This window comes from Protopterus annectens, chromosome 16.part0 (genome assembly GCF_019279795.1).
Source record: "Protopterus annectens isolate FY-2018-M chromosome 16.part0, PAN1.0, whole genome shotgun sequence".
Taxonomy (NCBI): Eukaryota; Metazoa; Chordata; order Ceratodontiformes; family Protopteridae; genus Protopterus; species Protopterus annectens.
This window is the reverse complement of record NC_056750.1, coordinates 115,406,102-115,429,006: the sequence shown is the minus strand read 5'-3', so window position 1 is coordinate 115,429,006 and position 22,905 is coordinate 115,406,102. Positions and strand designations below refer to the sequence as shown.

General features: G+C 39.0%; 1 protein-coding gene across 2 annotated transcripts in view; it reads left to right on the top strand.

Moving 5' to 3' along the window:
* The first annotated feature begins 5,293 nt into the window (after window positions 1-5,293).
* LOC122791057 (trichohyalin-like) overlaps window positions 5,294-22,905 on the top strand; it is a 410,728-nt gene continuing 393,116 nt past the window's right edge. For both annotated transcript variants that reach the window (XM_044058832.1, XM_044058831.1), the window contains exon 1: window positions 5,294-5,344. The gene's annotated coding sequence lies outside the window, so the exon portion shown is untranslated. The remainder of the gene's footprint in view (window positions 5,345-22,905) is intronic.

Sequence of the window (22,905 nt, the reverse complement as noted above, 5' to 3'; positions counted from 1 at the left end):
GACTTTAAAGATTCCCTGCAGATTGGATTGACTGGGGAGATGATTTTTTGAGCTATGATACAGAATCAGAATTGCCTAGACATAGTAAAGCCTTGTTGAGTCTAATTATGCTGGATGCCAAAAAAAGCAATTACTAGAAAATGGAAATCAAACTCTAAACCAGCTTTACTAGAAGTACTGAATGTAGTAACAGAGGTAAAACAACTGGAATTGGGATCTTTAGAAAAGGGAAGGAGCAAACTACATAGAATAAAATGGGAGTTGTGGGAACAATATATGCAGAGAAAGAACAAGGTTTAAAAGAAGGCAGGATGTAAATGAGCCATATAATGCTTAACTGACAATCACTGGACAGATTATAAGAGATGTATAATGTTTGCAGCAACAGTTGTTTCAATGGTGTCTGTGGTGCATAATGTTTGCAACTAAAGTTGTGTCAATGTTGTTTGTTCTTCATTTATACAAATGTAAGATTCCCTATGTCATACATGATAATTTAATAAAGATGCTTTTTGTTTATTAAAGAAACACTATCTGCTGTGCCACTGTGCTGCTCAATAGCAAAAAGAAAATGTTAGTAAGAACTGGACGTGTAGGCCTATAGCCCTTCTTTAAATTAGTACTGCAATTCACTTAATAATTTACTTGTTATATAGGTTCACAGGTTCATAGGTGTGTACTAGGCTAATGGCCCTGGAGCCTTTACAAGCCTAGCCCATAGGATTACCCTGGCATCGTGCCACCCAACCTTAGTTTCCAGTGCCTCTGTTGAGTAGAGCCAGTGGAGTGATCCCCGGGGTGAATTTTCTATTTCCCATCCACTCATCAACATTCATCTTGAAGAGGGCCAGTGAGGTGCTCTGTTTAACATGTATGTCTTTTCCATAGCATGGGAAGTCTCTGGGTTATGAACCTGTCCCTCCAGCTTGTTCTGTTGATTGTGGTAATGAGGTTGAGGTCTCTGGTGGTGCAGAGGGATTGAGATTTCTTTAGATGTAGCATTTCTAACAGAGCTGGGTCAGACATGGCTTTGTAAGTCAAGAAGAGATCACCTCTAAGTAGACGATATGAGACAGAGAATAGTTGGAGTTTTCTGAGTCTGTCCATATAGGACAAGTGTTTAAGGCCTAGGAGTCTGTCCATATAGGACAAGTGTTGTGGCCTCCCAGTAATTGCATGTGTCTAGTGAGGTACATACCAACTGGGGCATTGTACCGATGATTGGAGACAATGACCTCTTTCTTCCTGGATGCAAAACCCTTAGTAATGAGATGTGCCACATAGAAGGACTTTCTGACCACAGTGGCAATGTAATGTGGTCAAAAGAGAGGTTGCTGTCAACCTGTGTTCCCAGATCTCTTATAATGCCTTCTGTGCTCAGTGGACTACCATCGATGTGGTAATTCATGGGAACTGGGTTTTTCCCAAAGGGGATGATGACACATTTTTTGGCATTGAGCTTAAAGCCATGGTTCTGACACCAGTCGTTGGTCTCAGTGAGGCCATTCTGTAGGATGTCAACATCATTTGGGGAGTTAATAATAGCTGCCAACTTGCAATCATCTGCAAACTTTGTCAGCCTGAGTCCCTTCGTGTTGGCCTGGACTTCAGAGAAGTAGATACAAACAAGAGAGGACGTAGGACCGAACCTTGTGGGACTCCACTTGTGAATGGTGGCAGTCTGACTTGGAGTCAGCTACTTTCACACTGTGGGTTCTATTTGTGAGCCAGTTTGCAACTTACCTAGTGATATAGGGGTTGATGCCTAGCTTAGTTTGTTTTTTTTATGATTCCTGAGTGGGGAATGGTATCAAAGGCTTTGGCCAGATCAAGGTAGGCTGTAAGAATCACCTTGCCTTCATCCACAGCTCTGGTGACTGACTCAAAGAAGTTGACCAGGTTGAGCAGGCATGATCTACCCTTCACAAAACCAAACTGTGTGGGATCCAGAGTTTGGAGATTCCCTATATCCTTGTTTATTAGGTCCATGATGATGCTTTGATAGCATTGCATATCAGACTCGTCAGGCTAATGGGGTGATAGCTCCCAGGGCCTGTAGTTGCTCCTCCTTTGCGGAGAGGGATGACTGTAGCAGTGCGCCATTTGGTATGGACAAAGCCTGAGGTAAGGCTGTGATTAAACAGGGCACACAGGTGAGGTGCCAGTTCACTCTGTAGTTCATGTAGAGCATAGCCAGGGATATTGTCAGGTCTCATAGAAGCTGTATTCTTGGCCTTGGATAGTGCAATTTTAACCTGTGCAGCATTAATATGTGCGCCTGGCAATCTACTGGTATTATGATTGGTCCTTTGGTGGGGGAGAGAGTGGTAAAGTTGGCACTGAACCTGTCGGCCAGTATATTGGCAATATCTGTTGGCTCGGTATAGCAGATACCATTGTGCAGTAGCTCAGAGCAAATCTGGGTATTACCGTGGAGATTCTTTACATAACTATAGAGGGCCTTGTGGTTGTCTTTACTATCTGCTGCAATTCTGTTTTCATAGCTAGCTTTAGAGGATTTGATGAGGGATCTAAATTTTTTGCTGAGGCTGATATGGGAATTTTTCCAGTCTTGGGACTTCACCTTATTTCGTATCAGTTTCCTCCTTCTGTTGTAGAGTTTGTTTATGGCAGGGGAATACCAGATTGGCTTCCTTTTTTTGGAGGAGAGTGTCTTGATTCTTTTGAGTATTGCAAGATCCATGCATTTGTGTACGTGTTCGTACAGTGCATTGATGTATGATTCGGCGGTCATGCAACTATTCTCCATTTGCATGGGTGCTGTGAAGTTAGCCACCTCTGTTTTTTGGAGTCCAAAGTTAGCTTTGGAGAAGTTTTTCATGGTGGTTACCTTTGTGGGGCGGGTGGGAGGAATGTGGATTTACAAGGTGATTAGTTTGTGGTCGGATCTAACCCGGGAGGAGTTGACTATTGGTGTAGAGCAACAGTTGCTCATATTAGTAATGACCAGGTCAAGGATGTTGCTACCTCTAGTAGGGGTAAGAATGAGCTGGTCCAGGGCATTGGAATTAATGAATTCCAGGAAACGTTGGGCAAGTGTATTGGCACACGAGTAGTTTTCCCAATTAATGGAGGGGTAGTTGAAGTCACCCAGTATGAGAGTGTTAGGTTGGACCCTAATATTCTCCAGGGTGTTTAGAAACATGTAGTTTGAATCTTGGGACAAGGTTGGGGATCTAAAGCAGGCTATGACCTGAATCACTGTCTTACCCAGTGTTAGCTGCACCTGAAGTATCTCTGATGCGTTATGTTGGCTACCAGTCTGGAGGTGTGCACATCCACCGCCTTTGGAGCGTCAGTCCAAGTTCTGGGGCCAAAATGTGTGGAATGAGTTACAGCCTGGTAGTGCAGGGGTGCTTCTGCTGTCTTGATCCAGGTCTCTGTTACTGCACAAATGTTGATGTTCTCCATTTTAAGGAGTGCTTTGAGTGAGTGCATTTTGAGATTTAGACTTCTAGCATTCAGCAGCATGACCCACAGACTGCATTTGTTTGTAGCTGTTACGGTGGTAATTTGGTCTTTGGAACACAGACTAAAAAAGGCACTATAGGGGTGGCAAGAGCCTTGGCCAGTATCCGGAAGCCCAGGGGTGACAGATGCAGGCCATCTCTGGCAAAGCATCGAGGTCTGCCAATCATGTCATCCCAGGCAGAGAGATACTGGATAACCTTAGAATGACACTAGAAACTTAGCCAATTGTTGAAATCGATCATTTTCTGATTGTACTGTAGTATCACTCTGGTTGATGGTAGGAGGCTGCTGAGGGCTAGGGTCATACCCACCTGGGCTACATAATCCAAGAGCTCCTCCATGTCTCTTTTCATGTAATTCAGGGAGGTAAGTCTCAGATCATTCACACCCACATGTACAATGACAGAGTCAAATTTGTACCTGTTGTTGAGGGACCTGAGTTTGTGTATTATGTGGCGGATCCTGGCAACTGACTGTTACTTTCTCCTTATTCAACCTAGTGAGTGGGACATAAGTGTGCCTCACTATCGAGTCACCTATGACTAGTGTGTTGGGCATGCTGTTTTGTCTTAGAGGCTTTGGTTGAGTGGCACACTGTTTAGGAGAGTTATGTGTCTTGTGATAAGTGTTGTGTTGTGGTGATCGAGTGCGTTTCTGCCTTGGAGGTCCTGTTGTTTGGGTAAATTTTTATTGAGAGCCTCCATGAAGGTGGGTGTGTGGTTTGTGTTTTTATGTGAAAGCAGTGCTGGTGTGTGTTGTTGAGGGCTATGTGTTCCATGTGGTGTGGTGCAAGTGCTGACCTTCTCCTCTTGACCAGCTATTCTGGTCTTGGCTGGAGAGTGCGTGGCTTCCAGTTTGGATATATAAGTACATCTCTTGCAAGTCTGTGGTGGGAGGTAAGAGGAGAGGGTTGTCAGCATACATGAGGCAGTTGCTACATTGCCTCAGGATGCCCAAGTTCACAAGGTTAATAGGAGAAAGCACAGGAAACTGACCTCTAGACATGCCTGGAGGGGTGGGCATTAATGATAAGTACTGGAGCTGTTTCCTTGTAGAATGTTTACTGTTGGTAGCACTTTTGTGTGCTACAATAATTGCTACAAGAAGTCTGGTAAAGTGCTAGACTAATAAGCTAGTAAAAGTGCAGGACAGGAGAGAACTAGCAGATCTAAGGGAAAAAATGAAGAGCAGACTTTTTGGCACTGCTCAGAAGCTTACAAACAGTCCTGAATACAGCAAATCTGTATCCGGACTAGACTAATTACAGGAAAGGTGGGAAACAAGTGCAAATGTGGGCTTTTAAACCAGAAAGTTGAAAGAGATGGAAACTAATGCCCAATGGCCAATAAACTACAATTTACACAGGCTGAACATTAATTGCTTCACCTTCTCAGAGTGCAAACTGCTTTGCACAGACTCACCATTAAAATAATTAGAGAAGTCTGTTATTTCTTAATTATAAATGACATTTTCCAAGTACCCTTCCTGCAGTACTTCCATAATATTATGATCAAAGCTGTCACTTTACTAGTGCTGCTGTAGCATGTACTGTATTCTTATAATCAATTTACTTTATTCTGGAATTGTATCAGTCATACATGTAATTTTAGTCATATCAGATGAATTGTTATTGAAATAAAGCACAATTCATAAGCATGTAGTTACAAGGAAAGACTGGCTGAAAATTGCTTTCATTTGCTGAACATCTAAGTTTCATTTCTCATTTCTGATGTAAGTTTAAGGAAGTATGTGTACTATAAATAAGCTTGCTCTGCCCCCTGCATTTATTGGGATTTAGAATGCTTCTTGGATGTTGTGGAAGCTGATAAAAAAAAAGACCAGAAAGCAGCAGGTAAGACAGCTTTAGTTTCCTGTTAATTATTTCAGTTACTAGTATTTTTCAACATGTGTTAGTGATGAACACAGACTGTGCTTCCAGATTTGTTTCACTAATCTTCCCAGCTTCAAATTCTGATGGGAAGCAGTTTTTGTTTGCAAAGCAATCTTAAGATTTTGGAACCTTAAGTTAAAGGTTTAGGCAGCACTGTTATCACTGTTCATCTCGGATGCTTTATGACTTCTGTTTGGAGATTTTTTTTAATTTAATGATCTGATTTTTATCTTTGTTCGATCTATGTAGTTATGTAGGCATGTGACTTTTCCTGTCCTTCCAAGTACTGTCATAAACAAAATGATTTAATAACTTATGTAGTTATTTCATGTCTGGCAATTTTAAATACACAAAGCATGAAGTTGCAACACCATACTTAGAGCAAAAACAGGGTGAAACAGCATGGCTACTTATTCCCCAATACTCCATTTTACCTGAAAATGTTGTACTAGGATTTTCATGGAATTTGCATTTCAGTCAAGAATACTCATTTACCATAAATTGTATTTCTTCGTACTGTTACTGCTTGTAAACTATCAGTCTGAGTTATCCAGAACTGTGTACATCCCAGAACTGTGTACATCATGAATGACTGAAAATTAAAATTGACAGTATAATTCTTATAATTTTAGCTCAGGAAAATTGCATTTTATTTAAACAAAAAAAAAAATCTGTGTTCCCGTGTATTCTGTCACTTAACAACCACTGACAAACGTCCCGGAATTTCAGTTTATGAGAATTGAATTTCATTAAAAAAACAAATTAGTGTCCCTTTTTATTCTGTCACCGGTTCTTGCTGAAAAGTGTTGCTGTAGGGAGCTCCACTGTGATTTTCTGTTCTCTCTCGTTTGCGCACCAGTAGGGTTACCACCTGTCCCACTTTGCGAGGGACAGTCCCTCTTTGGGCAGTTGTGCCCTGACAAAAAATTGTAAAAATGGCAAATGTCCTGAGATTTTAGGACAACATTATTTCCTATATTTTATGTAATAGTTGCTACATAATAGCTTATTATTGTAGCATTTTCATTGCTTATTCTGTTTCTTAATTTAGGTATTTTAGATACAGAATATAACTACTGTATAAACAAACTATTACACAATATAGGACATAATTATGTCCTACAATCTCAGGACATTTGCCATTTTTAATATTTTTTGTCAGGACACAACTGCCCAAAGAGGGACTGTCCCTCGCAAAGTGGGACAGGTGGTAACCCTAGTTGCATAAAGCAGTTATTGTGCATCTAAAATACCTAAATGCTATAAGAAACAGAATAAGCAAATAAAATGCTACAAGAATAAGCTTTTATTTAGGCAAAAAAGTTAAATTCTATCCTCTGTACTGACCGTGGGTATGTGTCGACCTGTAAAATCTGATGTTTGTACCAAAAATGTCCCACTTTGGCGATTTGAAAAGGTGGTAACCCTACGCACCAGCTGATACGTCGGTCAGCGCGCACCTTTCAGCGCTCGTTGTTTCTGCAGCAATAAATCATAACATTAATTTGGGTTTACACAGTTTAGGATGTTAACCCAACACCCAATCCTCCTCGAAGGGCGCACCACACACCCACCTATTACCAATTTAGCGTGTCCAATCCACTTCATGCCCTTGGAATGTGGGTAAAAAACCCCAAACCCAAAGGAACGTAGGGTGCACACACAGACTCCCCGTATAAGGCACCCTTAGCCGAGAATCGATCCGGGAAGCCATTGGCTATAAAGCGACAACATTAACCGCGGCACTGCTGCCCGGCTTTGAGTGGGATAAATTTGAGCCAATTCCCCTCCCTACGCACTTTACTAAATCATGGCTTTGTAAAACCGGTGAGATTTCCCCATCCATGCTTGCCTTTCACTTAATGTCTTCAACTAAGGAGGAGTATTGTTTATGTACTAACTGGAATGCTGAGCAGGAAAACTACCAAATCGTAGGTGCACTTAGCATCTGATGTAACAGCAAAGTTACATCCTTGTCCTATCAGTTTCTCAATCAACGTCTAGTTGTGACTTTTATTAAAAAAAAAAAAAAACAGCTGTTCTGGGGGAAATGAGTATTCTTTATAGCATATTTGTGTCATTAGCAAAGCTGATTTTCAGTTCTTCTGTCACTGGGTAAATCAAACCGTGTATTTTAATTCCTCAATGTACTTTAACACAAGAACACTCTCCTGATGTTACATGTTTATGGTACATTAGGATATACCAAATAACTTCTCCCCTTGTGCAGGTCCAGCAAATGTGATGCTGCAGGCTCCTCCTCCACTTTACACCCCTTGCCCACCCCACTATTGATGTGGTCCCAGCTGTAAGGGATAGTACTAAGCGTACTAAGGAAAGGTGGTGCGCTAAGGCAGCTAATGTGGTGGGAGCAGTCCGTTTTGCACCTCTCAATTTCTCATAATTCATTAGCAAAAATAAGCCACTTTGATTTTACACTGCCTAAAAGCACCAAACGTAAGATAGACAGCAAACTACTTTTAAAAATGCCAAGGAGAATGTGTTCTCCTTGGAAGGCTATTGCCGAGGCGCTAGAGGTTTTGTTATACTTTTAAAAATTCATAGGCCAAACGGCTGAACTGACAGAGTTTATCAGCATTCTCGTGTATAGATAACGTTCCTTCCATCCCTGTTAGAGTATCTTCTTCTTGCAAGTTATCTCAAGTATTTTTTCCAACGTCTTTTTTTAATAATCAAACTACAATCTGTGAAATCCTAGACAGCGGCGTAACTCAGATGTTTGATTCTCTGTAAACTGTTTGAGTTTATTGGAGCTTTTCTCCTCGGGTCTCCACTGAAAATGGGCCACAAGCCCAGCTGGACCAACCCGGTTAACAAATGTCAATAAATAAATAATAATAAATGTCATAGAATATTGCTAAACATGCAGCCTGTCTCTTCCTTCTCTTCTCTATAAAGTTCTTAATGGTAGCATTCGTAACAGCAGGGTAAATATTATGCATACTCCGACGACAGCAGGTTCGAGTACAGCTTTACTATGAATATATGCATGTATGTTTAAATTTGCTTGTACCTTTAAGAATACTTAGTACCCATAATGCAAGTTGCTCTAGGTTCACTCTTGAACAAGTCTTGGCGGAATCTGTGTAGTTAGAATGCTGCCATTTTGTGAGGAATTAAAGCTGCATCCTAACCTTGACATTCTGATTCTAGACCTACAGTTAATTAGCACAGTTCAGGGCATTACTCTCAAGTGTGTCGATGTATTTAGTATTTTCCAGTTTGCAGCCCAAGTAAAGTCTTGTTCACAAATTTACGGTTTGGACACCCGTTTTAACGATTTATGCATCCTGACCAGTGCAGGAAATGCCTTCTGGTTGTCGCGTGCATTAAAATAGTTTATTTGCTTTAGTGTTTAAGTAAAACGTGAAAATCTATGTGCATTTCAGATGCTTGCCCCCGTCCCATGGCACTAATAATTGCATCATCACACCAACTGTTGTGATTAAGTGACGCAGTTGGAGGAGTTCAGGCCTGCTGAGTAAGAAGCCAAAGAAGTTCCTAGTTAAAGTGTAAGTACTTGTAATAGAAATTGAAACTCAGTGAGAAGAATGGATCTTGAAAATCGGTCTTCTCCTTTAATTTTTTTTGTTTTGCAGGAGTTTGGCCCCCTGCACCCCTAATGAGGGGGAAAGCTCTCCACACCCTCATCTTACATATAATGACTTAAAGATTGCCAAGAGAATATTCCGGGAATTGACCATTCCGGACTTAAAATATGTATCTAAGTCCGTTGTTTTGGTCATTCACTCAGTGTTTCAGGACTCTTGACATTTCAAATGGTTACAAACCAAGGGAATTAATTATGTGAGAAAGGCAATCATATAGCGCACAGTAGTTAGCTGCACATTATTATTTTGGAGACGAGATAGTACCCTCCAAGAATGAGATGATTTTTTTGATAAGTGAATGAACAAACCCAGTTTAAGATATGCACAAAGAGTTTTCCATCAGCTTTTTTTCCAGCTGTGGTTGTCTGCAGTCAAACTAAACAGCAGTAAGTGGGTGTTGCTGACTTTCACTTTTGTGCTTTTACAGGAAATTAGGGTGTGGAAGCGGAGTGATCTCAAAAGCAGAACTGAAATATTGGTAGTCTATAAGCATACTCAGGTTGGCAAGATAAAGGGGCCAGGCATGTCTGCTGAACTGCAAAAAAAAAAAAAAAAAAATACAAACAAAAAAGTATTGATTGAAAGGACTTAGTGTTGTTTTCCAAAGTGTTATTTAGGTTACTTTCTCACTGAGTTATATTTACAGGTTTTCTTGCCAAGCTTACAACATATCCATACTGAGCTTCAGAATGCTTGATGAATATAATTGGCATGTTAATATTAGATATTTTTTATTTACCATGTGCATGTCAAGGTTATTTTGGAAATAGCTTGAATCTTTAGAGATCTGATAATGTAAAAGTGTTTAACTTGTAGAGTTTGGTTTGCTTTAACTGGCAGAATGCTGATGAATCATGTTTATGCTTTACCTTACTTTATCTGTCTGTGCAGCTCACATTCTTGTAAGCTTATTTATCACTGTTATATTTTGTTGTAGGTGCCAAGAACTAGTGGAGGAGTTTCAAGGATTTAATTCTACATACCCCCCACCCTGTTTCTTAAAATATAGTACTTATTAAACATTTGTCTTTCATCTGTCTCTTTAGAAATGTTATTATTGAATCTAATATGTATGTCCCTGTAGAATAAAAGGAGTTCATAATGGTCAACCTGCTGCTTTTCTACAGTGTGCAGATCACGGTATTCTAGGAAAGGCAGATTTTTAAAAATAGTGTCCTGCAGGTCGCACATTATTGAAGAAAGAGAATGAAATAAGTATTTAAGGGATGAAATTGGTACAGTGTTTAACAGTGAAGAATTATACTACGTACAGAGAAGTTCAAAATGATGAATCAGAAATATTCTATGGCAGAATCTGCTGGTCAATTATATGTGTAGCTGTTACGCTCTGTGATCTGGCTAAATCAATTTTGTAGCAGGAAAAATGTCCATGTGTTCAAATCATCCATTTCATTTTTCACTGTACATGCAAAAGCGATTCTGGTTTGTAATAATACTGATTTTTTTTTTTCAACTGACAGCGACAGCCTAGGAAAACAACGAAACAACATATGTTCTGAAATCTATATTTACAGGATCTGTATGCATTTAGCATTAACTGTTCATATTTATATTTCTGTCATAGCCAATTGTTTACACTTGCATTTCTAAATAATAACCCATGTCAGGCCTCAGTGGCCTAATGGATAAGACTTTGGCCTATAAGACTTTGGCCTCCTAAGCCAGGGATTGTGGGTTTGTGTCCCATCTGGGTTGACATACTCTTGATACTAGTGGAGTTTTTTCCCAGACACCCTTGGGAACACAGTTAAACTTGGATAGGCTTGTAAGGGCCCTCTGGGGCCCATTAGCCTACTAATTAAGTGTGCATGGTTTTAGCCCTGTGTACCTACTTTTCAAGAGCATTTGCATCTCTTTCCAATGTCTGAGGTAAGGTTCAGGGTCTGGTGCCATAAATCGACAGCATGAGATATAGTTACTATCTTATGGAAGTCACCGCTAAGTTCTTTTCTACTACCTGTAGCGGACGAACCACTTTTTGCTGTAACAACTTCATTTTCATCTAGAATGAGTCCTACTTGATTAATTTCTAAGGAGAGCTAAGTCTCTGCTATTACTCCAATGCCAGCACTACTTCAGAGAGGTTTAAACTCAGACTGTGGCTTCACCTCCAGTTATTCTGCATCAAGCTATTCTTACACTTGGATGGAGACATACACCCAAATCCTGGCTGGACTAGAGAAACAGTTTGTTATTAAACTTTAACTTCCCCAGGAGAATGAACTACCTTATGACATAATGTCATTTTATCTTCTCCCAATGGCTAACCGTGAGCAAATACCAATGACCAGAAAGTCTTCTGTGAATGCCAATAATGCATGCAACAGAGTTGAATTACTGGAAACATTTTCTGATCCTTATGATTCTAACACGTGTTGTCACTGAATCCATTTAAACTGCAGTTCAACACCACCAAGGTCACTTTGTCTGGCTATAATATGCTGATATAGGATAGAACATAGAAAGGGGTGATGGTTAACTGTATTGTCCGAATAATATCTAAACTGCACCTTACATGATGAAGTGTCCCATCATGAGGGAAAGGAGGGCGTCCTAGTCAGAATTCTGTTGGGCAAACATAAGTACTGCAAATTGGTTGTAGTTTATCTGCCCCTAAGCAATCCCTCTGCTTGTTGGAAGACACCCTCTCTTGAGATACTGCAAACATCAAATCTGAAATAATCTGTCAAGGGGATTTCAACACAGATTGATGTAGACTACCAATGACTACCCTCCCAGGAGACTCTAAGTCTGCAAATCTGTAGTCATCTTATGATGCTATCAGCCAAACAAAGGTGTTCATGCACAAATGAAACCAGTTAACAAAAACAATGCATGAATTTAGGATCTGCTATTGCAGCAGAAGATGCTTAACCAGTGTGTAGATGTAAGCACTTTAACAAATGTCGTACAGACAGTGTTCCACGATAAAAACAGGTTGAGACAATCACTGTTTTCAGGCAGAACAAAAATCAACTAAGCTGATCTTTCATCTTACTACATTTAAAAATGTAGTTCTTCAGAACAAATATGTAGAACCAAACACTAGCCTTAAAACCTATCAAAGTCGATCATGTGACTAAAAATGGTCAATAGGAAACTTTAAATGAGTAATTTAAATCAAAACTTTTGAAAAAAACAAAACTAATACATACTGTAAAAATATATAACTTGGTCCAGTCAAGCAACTGTCCATGTAGAAGAACAAGCAACCACAAATAACTGCTATAAGCCCTATATTCATCTTTTACTATCTATCATCTTATTACAAAAAATATAACTGTAATCTTACTACTGGTTTCTAAACAACTCATCTTCCTACATATAAATATGTATATACGAAAATGAAAATAAAAACAAAAATTTTATAACATACAATCCTAACAAATGTAAAACAAGGGCAAAAATACCTTCACCGGAACTGCATTATATACAAATGCTTGTGTATTAGTGGATTCTTATTTATGGCAAGTTTCTATTTCTCTCCTGAAATTTTTTTCTTTGTAACAGCCTTACTCAGTTTATTGTATACTGTTCTATCACCTGTTGTTTTATTGCATTGTATTGTATTTTACTATTGTAGTATATGAAGCTTTTCTCCCTGGACCTCAGCTGAAAATGGGTCCCCCACCCAGTCGGACTTTCCCAGTAACCAAATGTAAAATAAAAATAAATAAAACAAAATAAAATAAATAACTTTAATATATATTTAATTTTACATATCAGGATGAGGTGGTGCAGCGGTTAGCATTGTCGACTTACAGCAAGAGATTCTCCTGTTCGATTCTCGGCTGGAGCGCTTTCTGTGTGGAGTCAGCATGTCCTCCCCGCGGTAGAGTGATGTTTAAAGACATGTAGGTAGGTGCTTGCGTGAATGGGTGTGCCTTCTTTGAAGGTTGGGCTGGCAACTCAGCACCGTAAAAATCAACTGCCAATCATTAACGGACCGGAGTTCCACTGTGGCGACCCCTAACTGGGAAAAGCCGAAAGATATTACTATATATTTAATTTTACATAATCTGGAATTCATGAATGAAAAGAAAATATATTCAGTGAATTTCAAAGAAAATCATGTAATGTGAAAAATAGCATAAAATGTTAATAAAATATTACAATAAATATGAATATAAAAACAATATCAAACAATTTATATTTGTACAATTTTGCTGATCTCAATTTTAACAATGGCAGTAAGGAGACAAAATCATTAATGCCTGGCAAAGTAGTGACATCTCATTTTAGTTGCCAGAGTAACTCTCTATCTATCTTTAGATGTCCCCCACAATCCACCTCTGGGATTTAAAAATGAACTTTCTCTAACATGACAAACAGGAAGTTTTTAAAAGTTAAAGAATACATTATGAATGGGACTATGGATACTTTAAATTATAATTCCTCACTTAATTCTATGCAGTGAAATACTCCTTCTCTGGAAGTCTCAGAAACTAAAATTATTAATGGTAAATATGGAAGAGAAGTAAGCAAACTGTACATTAGATAAATCCCAATAGTTGTTCCAGTATAAGCAACTTATAAATACTTGGAAAAGATTAAGGTGCTCAAACATATATATTTTTCACAAAACATAAAAGTCCTTGGGGCTTGTGACGACCCACCACTGACAACCAGTATGTGGCATAGATATGCCACCTCTGGGCCAGTAATCAAGAAGCCTCAATCCTCACCACTGGGAGGATAACAGGTACACACACAGTATTTTCAGATGCAGCTCTCTGCATCAAGTGCAATTTCCCTTAAGAGCACACAGAGGCCACAGTCAGTCCAGGGCTGGTTCCTCTACCTTTCTCCAGATCCCCAATAAGACTCCCCACTGGCACAGCTATAGAGTTGAGTCCTTAGCCAGAGTTTCAAGCCAAATCCTTCAACACTGTCTCTGTCCAACCAGTGCATCATGTCCCTGCCCAAGTAGCTGACACACACACAGTCTTTGAGATTTTGATTTGCACACACACACACCTGGAAAAGGCTGGAAAAGTTTTACTAGCTATGCCCCGTTTGCCCAGACTATAAGGTAGTTACCACTGCCACCAGAACCCATTGACAGCTACTTTAAGGCTCTTAAGAAAGGGTTTTTAGTCTTACTGTGTAATATTAATACAAATCATAATTTGACCAAGAGCAAGGCTATTAGGAGTTGCACACACAGTGTCACCAAATAAATATACAGGCACTCTCTAAACTTAAATAACTCTACAAAGATCAGCCACAATAAAAGGTTTAAATATATTTAATAATAAATAATAAAAGAACAAGCCATTACTAAATATATATTCACAGTGACATCAGAGTTCAGAATTATGGAAAATAAAGATGTTCACCTTTTTAAGGATGAAACTAATGGGATGTATGCCACAACTGTTTACAGAAAAAAGACTTATTCTAACTCATTCCTTCATTATAGTAGCTCACACCCTGAGCACCAGAAGAGATCAGTTGTTAAAGGTCAGTTGGTAAGAGCTGCTTGGATGATGTCAAGGGATGAAGACTTTGAGTTGGAATGTATTAATTTGAAACAAATGTTTCTGAAAAGGGCATACCCTTTAGAGTTAATCACCAGAATAGTAAAAGAGGTAATAGAAAAGAGGGAATCAGGTCACTTTATTTTAGAAAGTGGCCATTTGATTTGCGAAACCAGTTTGTGTCATGTGACACAGAATTCCTTGATAGAAAATTGTTCTTACAGAGGGGACATTGATTCTTTTAGTTTGGAAGCTATTGCACCCAACCATACAGAGAATACCTTTTTAGATCAGAATACAAATAGAAGGAACAGTAATGTATTTCTGAAATCTTTAACCATCACCTATAGTGCAGATTCTGACAGTTTAAGAAAGATTAATCAGAAGATCTGGGACATCCTTATGGAGGATGTAGACATTAGGACCCGGCTAGGTGATAGGCCAACAATAACATACAGGAAGGGTAGAAATTTAAAAGATCGCCTCAAGAGTGGACACCAACCACATGGGTATAATTGTTCGGACACATTAAAATGTGGAACATGCAATTGGTGTCATAAAATTAAAGTGGGTGATTCATTCATTATTAATAATCTGGAATACAGTATCAAAGGTAGCTACAACTGCTCTTTTAAAGCAATAGTATATGTGGCTATATGTGACCTATGTCTAGTATTTTACATAGGTAAAACAAAGAGAAAATTTAGCCACAGAATCTATGAACATGTATATGCCATCAAAAAGAACAACTTGAATAATGCCTTGGCGAGACATATTCATGTCAAAACTGACCACAATTTTAGATTCATGGCCATTGACCATGTGGACATCGATGAAAAGAGACCCTGGGGTGTTGTTTTGGAAGTAAAAGAACTAAATTGACAGATTTTATTGAGAGCAGACAAGTGGCCAGGCATTAATGAAATAACTTCTATCACACCTGTTTTAAAACTCAAAGCCTTAGAAAGAAACAAAATAGTTGAAGGGGCAGTATGATATTTAGCATGAATAAATAGTATAAAATCATTTCCTATTGTTGGGATATATATATATATATATATATATATATATATATATATATACACACACACATATACTTACATACATACATATATACATTTTTTGCAACACTTGTAAAAAGATGTGTATTCTGTATATCCTAGATGCATTAAGAACAGCATGTATGCATTTATTTACTCATTTTGCACATTATTTAAGGTGTATGATTTATGTATAACAGTTTGGCACAATCACAAATGTATAGAATTTTTTATACATATATATATATATATATATATATATATATATATATATATATATATATATACATGTTAGAGAACTTATGGGACATGAGGGGTTAATTTTCTTGAGATGATGTCTGTAGTTTCATCCAATCAGAAAGTAGTGTGTACTATTTAAATTTCAGATTGATTTTATTCATTTGTCTGATGAAGTTTACATTTGTTAAACGAAAGCGCTCACGTGTTTATTTTATTATTTTTATAAATAAATTATCATATATTATCTTAGAACTTTTTTGTGCCTTCTTACCATTTGGTTTGGTGAGGTATTGTCACTCTTCATTATACTCCTGACTGAATCTAAGAGAATTATACTATTCCCTAACAACTTAACAATTAGAGCAAGGCAGATGGTGTGGTGAGAGGTTGTTCTTGTTGTTGTTGTCAGGCCCAAAACAGAATACAGAATGCACAGTCTCAATAAGAGATGTTTCAAAATCATATCTAAAATATAACTGCTGGGATAGCTTGCAAAATGACCTCATTTCTAATCATCTGACTTCTAGTTCCCAGGCAAATCCCCCATTGCTGGCAGTATTTAGCACCTACCTGTAAAAATACACACACAAGGGCTTTTGCTCAGATCTTTGGCAGATGCCGGAAGTTATAAAATAATTGCTTACTTTATGCTTTCAGAGTACTGATTAGTTCACCCCAAAGACACTACAGAAAGCTTCCTAGTACAGACTTTGTGTCTCTGGCTGTATTGAAACATGTGAGATAACATCTTTATGGCCTAGCCTATAAAGTGATTTAATTTCAGATATTTTTCTAACGTTTGCTTGACTGAGGTTAACCTCCTGTATTCCAGTTTCCTCTGTTAAAACATATGCATTTAAACAGTTACAATAGTGTATGTAAATTTCTGCTCTCTCCAGTAGAGCATACTGTGGTTACATTACAACACAAGCACTTTACAAATATCTTTTCAACACATACATCTGTAGAAAGCAGTTTGATAAACACATGGCATACAGTTCTAATACATTTGTAACATAAGCATCTTGTATAAATCATTTTGATATTCACCAAAACATATCATTTACAAAATTCCAGCTGGCTGTGCTGGACGTACCTCCTTTCATCACACTTTGTCCCCCCTTTGAAGACTCAAGTTAGTTTTTCAAGCACCCCTTGAAAAATGCTGCTTGAGAGGGATGAACCTATCTGGGAATACATTACCCCATACCCTGTCTTGAGATCCCAGCTGCCTTTGCATTGCTGACCCCATTACTGTGTTGCACTGGTTTCATGGTGTTAACATGGTACAATCTGTGCCCCTGCCTAGCACTTCTACCATGTAGTTAACATCACTGACCTTCCTTACCACTTTGAAGAGTCCCTCCCAAGCTGGCTGCAGCTTATTGTGTCTGATAGGAATGGGAACCATAACCTGCTGCCCCACAGCATACTTTCTGGCTCAAGCATTCCTGTCATACCAGACCTTTTTCTGCTGTTGAGCTTTTGCCAGGTTCTTCTGGGCCAAGCCCATGAGTTCCCTGAGCCTTGTCCTGAGGTTTAAGTCATATGCCACAACAGACTCCTTGTAGGATTCCCACTTACCCTCCCACTCATCGTGAATCAAATCTAGAGGTCCCCTCACCCTATTGCCCATACAGCAACTCAAAAGGTGAGAAATCTGTGGATTCGTGGGACACCTCTCTGTAAGCAAACAACAGATGGGGCAAATATTTGTCCCACTCCCTCTTAAACCAGAATGCAAATGCCCGTAGCAAGGTCTTTAGTGTAGAGTTTAACCTCTCCACCAGACCATTAGTCTGGGAGTGCTAGGGGGTGGTCTTTAGGTGCTTCACCCCACACTGCTTCCACGGATAAGCCAGCATGTTTGACATGAAATTGGCACTGCTGTCATTCTTTTAGGAAATGTACCCTGCTGAATATCTCTAACAAAACATTTGCCACCTTGTCTGCCTCAATAGAGGACATAGCTACTGCCTGAGTATGTCTGGTAGCATAATCTACCACTAGGATATACTTCTTCCCTGTGGAACTTAGGAGTACTCAAAGGCCCAACAATAGCCATAGCTACCCTCTGAAATGGCACCTCAATCACAGGCAGAGGCATCAAAGGAGCATTGAGCTTGTCTCCTGCCTTGCCTATGTTTTGGCACTGCTCACACTTCTCACAGTATCCTGTTACATCCCTGGAAATACCAGGCTAGTAAAATGTCTGCATAATATGTCTCTTTGTAAACTTTATGCTCATATGACCTGCATAGGGAATGTTATGGGCTATGACTAGAATTGCCAGATGGTAGGCTCTAGGCACTACAAACTGCTGCATTACTTCACTTTCCAGCCTTCCCTCAGGGGTCCACTCTCTTTACAGTAACCCTTTGTTCCAGTATACAGATTCCCCTTTTTCTTGAAAATCAGGTGCTTCCCTAGCTACCTCCCTCAACCTTTGTAATGTGGGGTCTGAGAGCTGAGCCTGTATCAACTCTCTCTTTGTAACCATTCCCCAGCTCTCCTTCCACAGGAAGTCTGGTATCCTCTGACAGCGGTGCCTCACTGTCAGCCTAGGTACTACTACTCATCTCTGCCCTTGCAGTCACTCTGTCAAAGGGAACATCTGTACCCATAAGCAGCTATGGCTCATCTTCAGTCTCACTGCTACAGGGTAGCTCCCTCTCTGAAGTAACCACCTCACTAGTCCAGACTTCAAGTGTGCGGTCTGTCTGGGTCCCCCTCTGGCTACCTGTCCCACATGCCTGTCTCCAACTCAGACTGCATGCACACAGGGTACTGCATTATCAAAATCATTCCCTGTCAAGACATCTGCAGGGATATCCTCAAACACACCTACTTGCTTGCCTCCTTTTCCACCCTCCCAGTCAAGGTGAACCATAGCCAAAGGTATTTGGAATGGGATTCCTCCTAAAGCTCTGACTGGCGTAGACTGCCCAAGCAAGTAGTGCTCCTCTTTAACCATTGCAGGCTTCACAATAGTTAGGTCAGAGGCTGTCTCTCTCTTAGCAGTGGCCTGTTTCCCCATCTACTAAAATAAGATATAACATCTTCTGGTAGTTTGGCACCCTTGTTGTCTCCAGACAACTTACCACTGACATTCTGTTATTCCCACTTTCTGGCTCCCCTACCTTTTGTTCCCCACCTTGCCTCTGTGGACATCTGTACGTGACATGGCCACACTTGTTATATTTAAAACATTTAACCCTTGATCCTGGCTGTGTACGTGAACTAGTGACTTCCCTTGTTACTGACAGACCCTGTTGGGGCAGTTTAGGCTGCTCATCATGGGTTCCGTTGTACCCATGTGCAACACTGGGTATCCCTTTCCTGTGCAGTGATGCCCTGCTTGCTAGGTATAGGTCTCTTTTTTGTTGCATTCTCTATCTGTCATCCAGATTCTCATGTCCTCAGGCAAAGTGCTAAGGGTTTGCTTCTTCACCAAAAGGTCTGCCAGCCCTTCAAAAGTGGTGACCCAACACCCACTCACCCACCTATGAAAGTAAGTGCTTAAATCAGCAATATAATCACACACACATTCATCTGCCTTGTGTCTCTCAAAATGGTTTCTGTAAGCTTCAGGTGTTAAAGCATTTTAACTGTATTGTAACTTAAACAATCAGTATCACACAATTTAGAAACAGCAGTTACAGTGTTACCATGGAGTAAGGAGTCAGGAACTGTACCCAGAGTCCTTGGAAAACATTATACTGTTTGCATACCCTTTCAGACATATGAATAAAACTATCAAAATTATCACCCTGTGTAAATTGTGGAAGAAATTTACTGACCTTTATTGCTTCTGGGGTTTGGTAACCCCCTTCCCTGTTGCCTCCATGACCCTGGCAAAAAGTCAGCATTTCCTTTTCATGTTGCCTCTGCCTCTCATTTTCTTCAGCTTCCAGACATTTCAGGCTCTCTGATTCTAGTTCCATCCGTTTCTCCTTTTCTTCAGCCTTCAAATGTTGCAGTCTCACTACTGATTCTAGTTCCAAATGTTTGGCTTCTAGTTCAAGTCTGTTTAACTTCAGATGGATTTTTAAGTCCTCTGAGGAAAAATTGAGCTGTCTAGGGATTAAATATATTTAATAATAAGTAATAAAAGAACAAGACATACTTAATATATATTCACAGTGACATCAGATTTCAGAATTACAGGAAATATTTAAACAACATTGCAGGACAGACTCAGACAAATAAAGAAAAATATCTAAACTAAGCTTCACTATATTCCTGACTGAATCTAAGAGAATTATACTATTCCCTACAACTTACTTAATTAGAGCAAGGCACATGGTGTGGTGAGTTTAGAGCAAGGCACATGGTGTGGTGAGTGGTTCTTCTTGTTGTCAGGTCCGAGATAGAATATAGAATGCAGTCTCACTAAGAGACTTCTCAAAATAATATCTAAACTATTACTTCTGGGATAGCTTGTAGAATGACATAATTTGTGGTCATCTGACTTCTAGTTCCCAGGCAAAACCCCCATTTGCTGGCAGATGGCAGTATTTAGCCTACCCATAAAAATACACATACAAGGGCTTTTGCTTAGATCTTTGGCAGGTACTGGAAGTCATAAAATAATTGTTTACCTTATGTTTCCAGAGTAGTGATAAGTTTACCCCAAAGACAATACGAAAAGCGTCCTAGTACAGACTTTGTGTCTCTGGCTGCATTGAAATCTGTGAGATAGTATCTTAAGGTTGCTGGACTGAGGTTAGCTTGTATTCCAGTTTCCACTGTTAAAACATATACATTTAAACAGTTACTGTAGTGCATGTACATTTCTGTTCTGTCCACTAGAGTACACTGAGGTTACATTTCAACACAAGCACTTTACAAATACCTTATCAACACACATCTGTACAAAACAGTTTGATATACATAGGGCATACAGTTCTAATACATTTGTAACACAAGCATCTTGTATAAATCATTTCAATATTCACCAGTGACATAATTATTTACAAAATTCCAGCTAGCTGTGCTGGCAGTACCTCCTTTCATCACAAGGCCTTAAAACTTTCTGGAAGAGTATTATTAACAAATTACTTTATGTATTCCTTCCCTGACACCTAATGCATCAAATAAAGATATTATAGCACTGTTCATAAACCAGTTTGAAAAAGAAATTCCAGGAGGCCGTAGCCTTCCTTGTCTAAATAACATGATAGCAAACCACTTCTGTATAAAGAAGGTATTTTTGGATTTTGTATATAATTTCAACAGCAAACTTGTCGAACATAAGCTTATTGAGTTTATCCAGTCAAGAGGGCCAGGCTGTCACAGAGCCAGTAAGTCAATATATCATGTCTTCAGTTATGAGATATTCATCAACAGGTATCAGAATAACTGAAATAAACATCCTCAACATTTCATGCAATTTATATATACTAACTCAAAGATGACACTATCACACAGAAAGGGAGACAGTTCAATCCGTGTAGAGAAAACTTTGAGTTCTATATAGATAACTGTTCCACTTTTCTTTGTGAAGTACTGAACTTAATTTGACTCCACAAGTAGATGCAGGCAATGAGTGGGTTACTAGATGTGAGAATGGGAAATCTACTGCTTATTAAGCCCTGACACAGTGATACTCAGAACATCATAGCAGGAAGATTGTTGCTATGTGGAGACTTAAAGGAAGATCATTACTGACTTAGTTGTATACTGAGTACTGTGTTTCTCTCACAGAAGAGGAAAAATGTAAATTTCACATTTTCATTTTAACATTTTCCCTTTTTGACAAGTTAGTGTAGCCTTGGAATTGGAATATATATAGAATGGAGGTGTTTCAGCTTGCCCACACATTGACATGTTTTATAACTGTTTATATGCTGCTTGTTTAAGCTGGCAATGTTTTAAATTTTAAAAGTTGTGGGAATAGATTTATTTTGTTGGCCACATAGAGCCATTCATTCTTAATTATTGGAAAAAAAATCAACTAAATGTCTCTTGATGAGTTCTCCCATAATAAAATAGATTGCTTCCATATCTTCAATGTCAGAATGCTTCCATCTATGATTAGGACTAGAGGTCAGTGATGACATAATAGCTACATTTACAAAGCTTGTCTCATTATCACTGGCTGTATCCTCCCAACTATACTGCTTACCAGGAGTAGCTATATGGAATGCAACCTACATTATACCACTCCATAAGGGTATTACATCAGCTTGTCCAATGATTATAGGCATATTGCACTTTGTAATAATGGCAAAAGCTCTGGTGTAAGGCTATCAACAGCTAACAAACTATATTGAAACCCACAACATACAAAGAGAATTACAACATGGTTGTGGAAAGGAAATTATTGGTAAACTCAGCCCAAATTAGAGCTGCAGACTGCATTAGTGATATGATTGGTAATGAACAGCAGCAAATCATAACATCTGGAGTTAATCACCATTTGTGTTGCAAGCCCTGGTCTGACGTTTCCAGAGATTTTTATCTTCCTTGTGAGGATGATCTTCATACTGGTCTAACATCTGTGAAGGTGCTAGGGCAGGTGGTATGAGACCCCCATATGTAACAACATTGGCATGTGGTCTCATTTTGTTCTCTCTGTGAGTACCCGTAATCCCTCTGTTTCAAGCCAGGGAAATTCAGCTAAGTAGCAGTTCATGCCAGAGATTTTTTTTTTTTACATTTTTAGGAAAAATTCTTCAAGAAATAGAGAAATCATTTTGTACAGATGATGGAGGAAGTAAGGTTATATCTTCTTCTTCTTCTGAATCTCAGAAAGTGTGCTTGTGGCAAGCAAATAAAATATAAAGCTTACTATGGTTCTGTGGAGGGCCTTACCATAAGTTACATTTCAGTGAAATCTGTTTAAAATTTGACAATGCTACCGAACTAAGATAACCGAAGGGACTCTTATCCTACCTGATTGTGAAATGCTTCAAATCTCTTGAGCAGTTAAAAAAATGGCTTTTGAGCTACAAACTTAGAAAAGATGAAAGGAGAGAAAGAGACAATAACAGAAATAAAGACTGGAACAAAGTATAAGTGTAATAAGAAGTTTAAATATCTAGGGAGGTATTTCTGGATTTTGTTAAACAAGTTCTCACTGGGTTTAGTAGAGTGGATATTTCTAA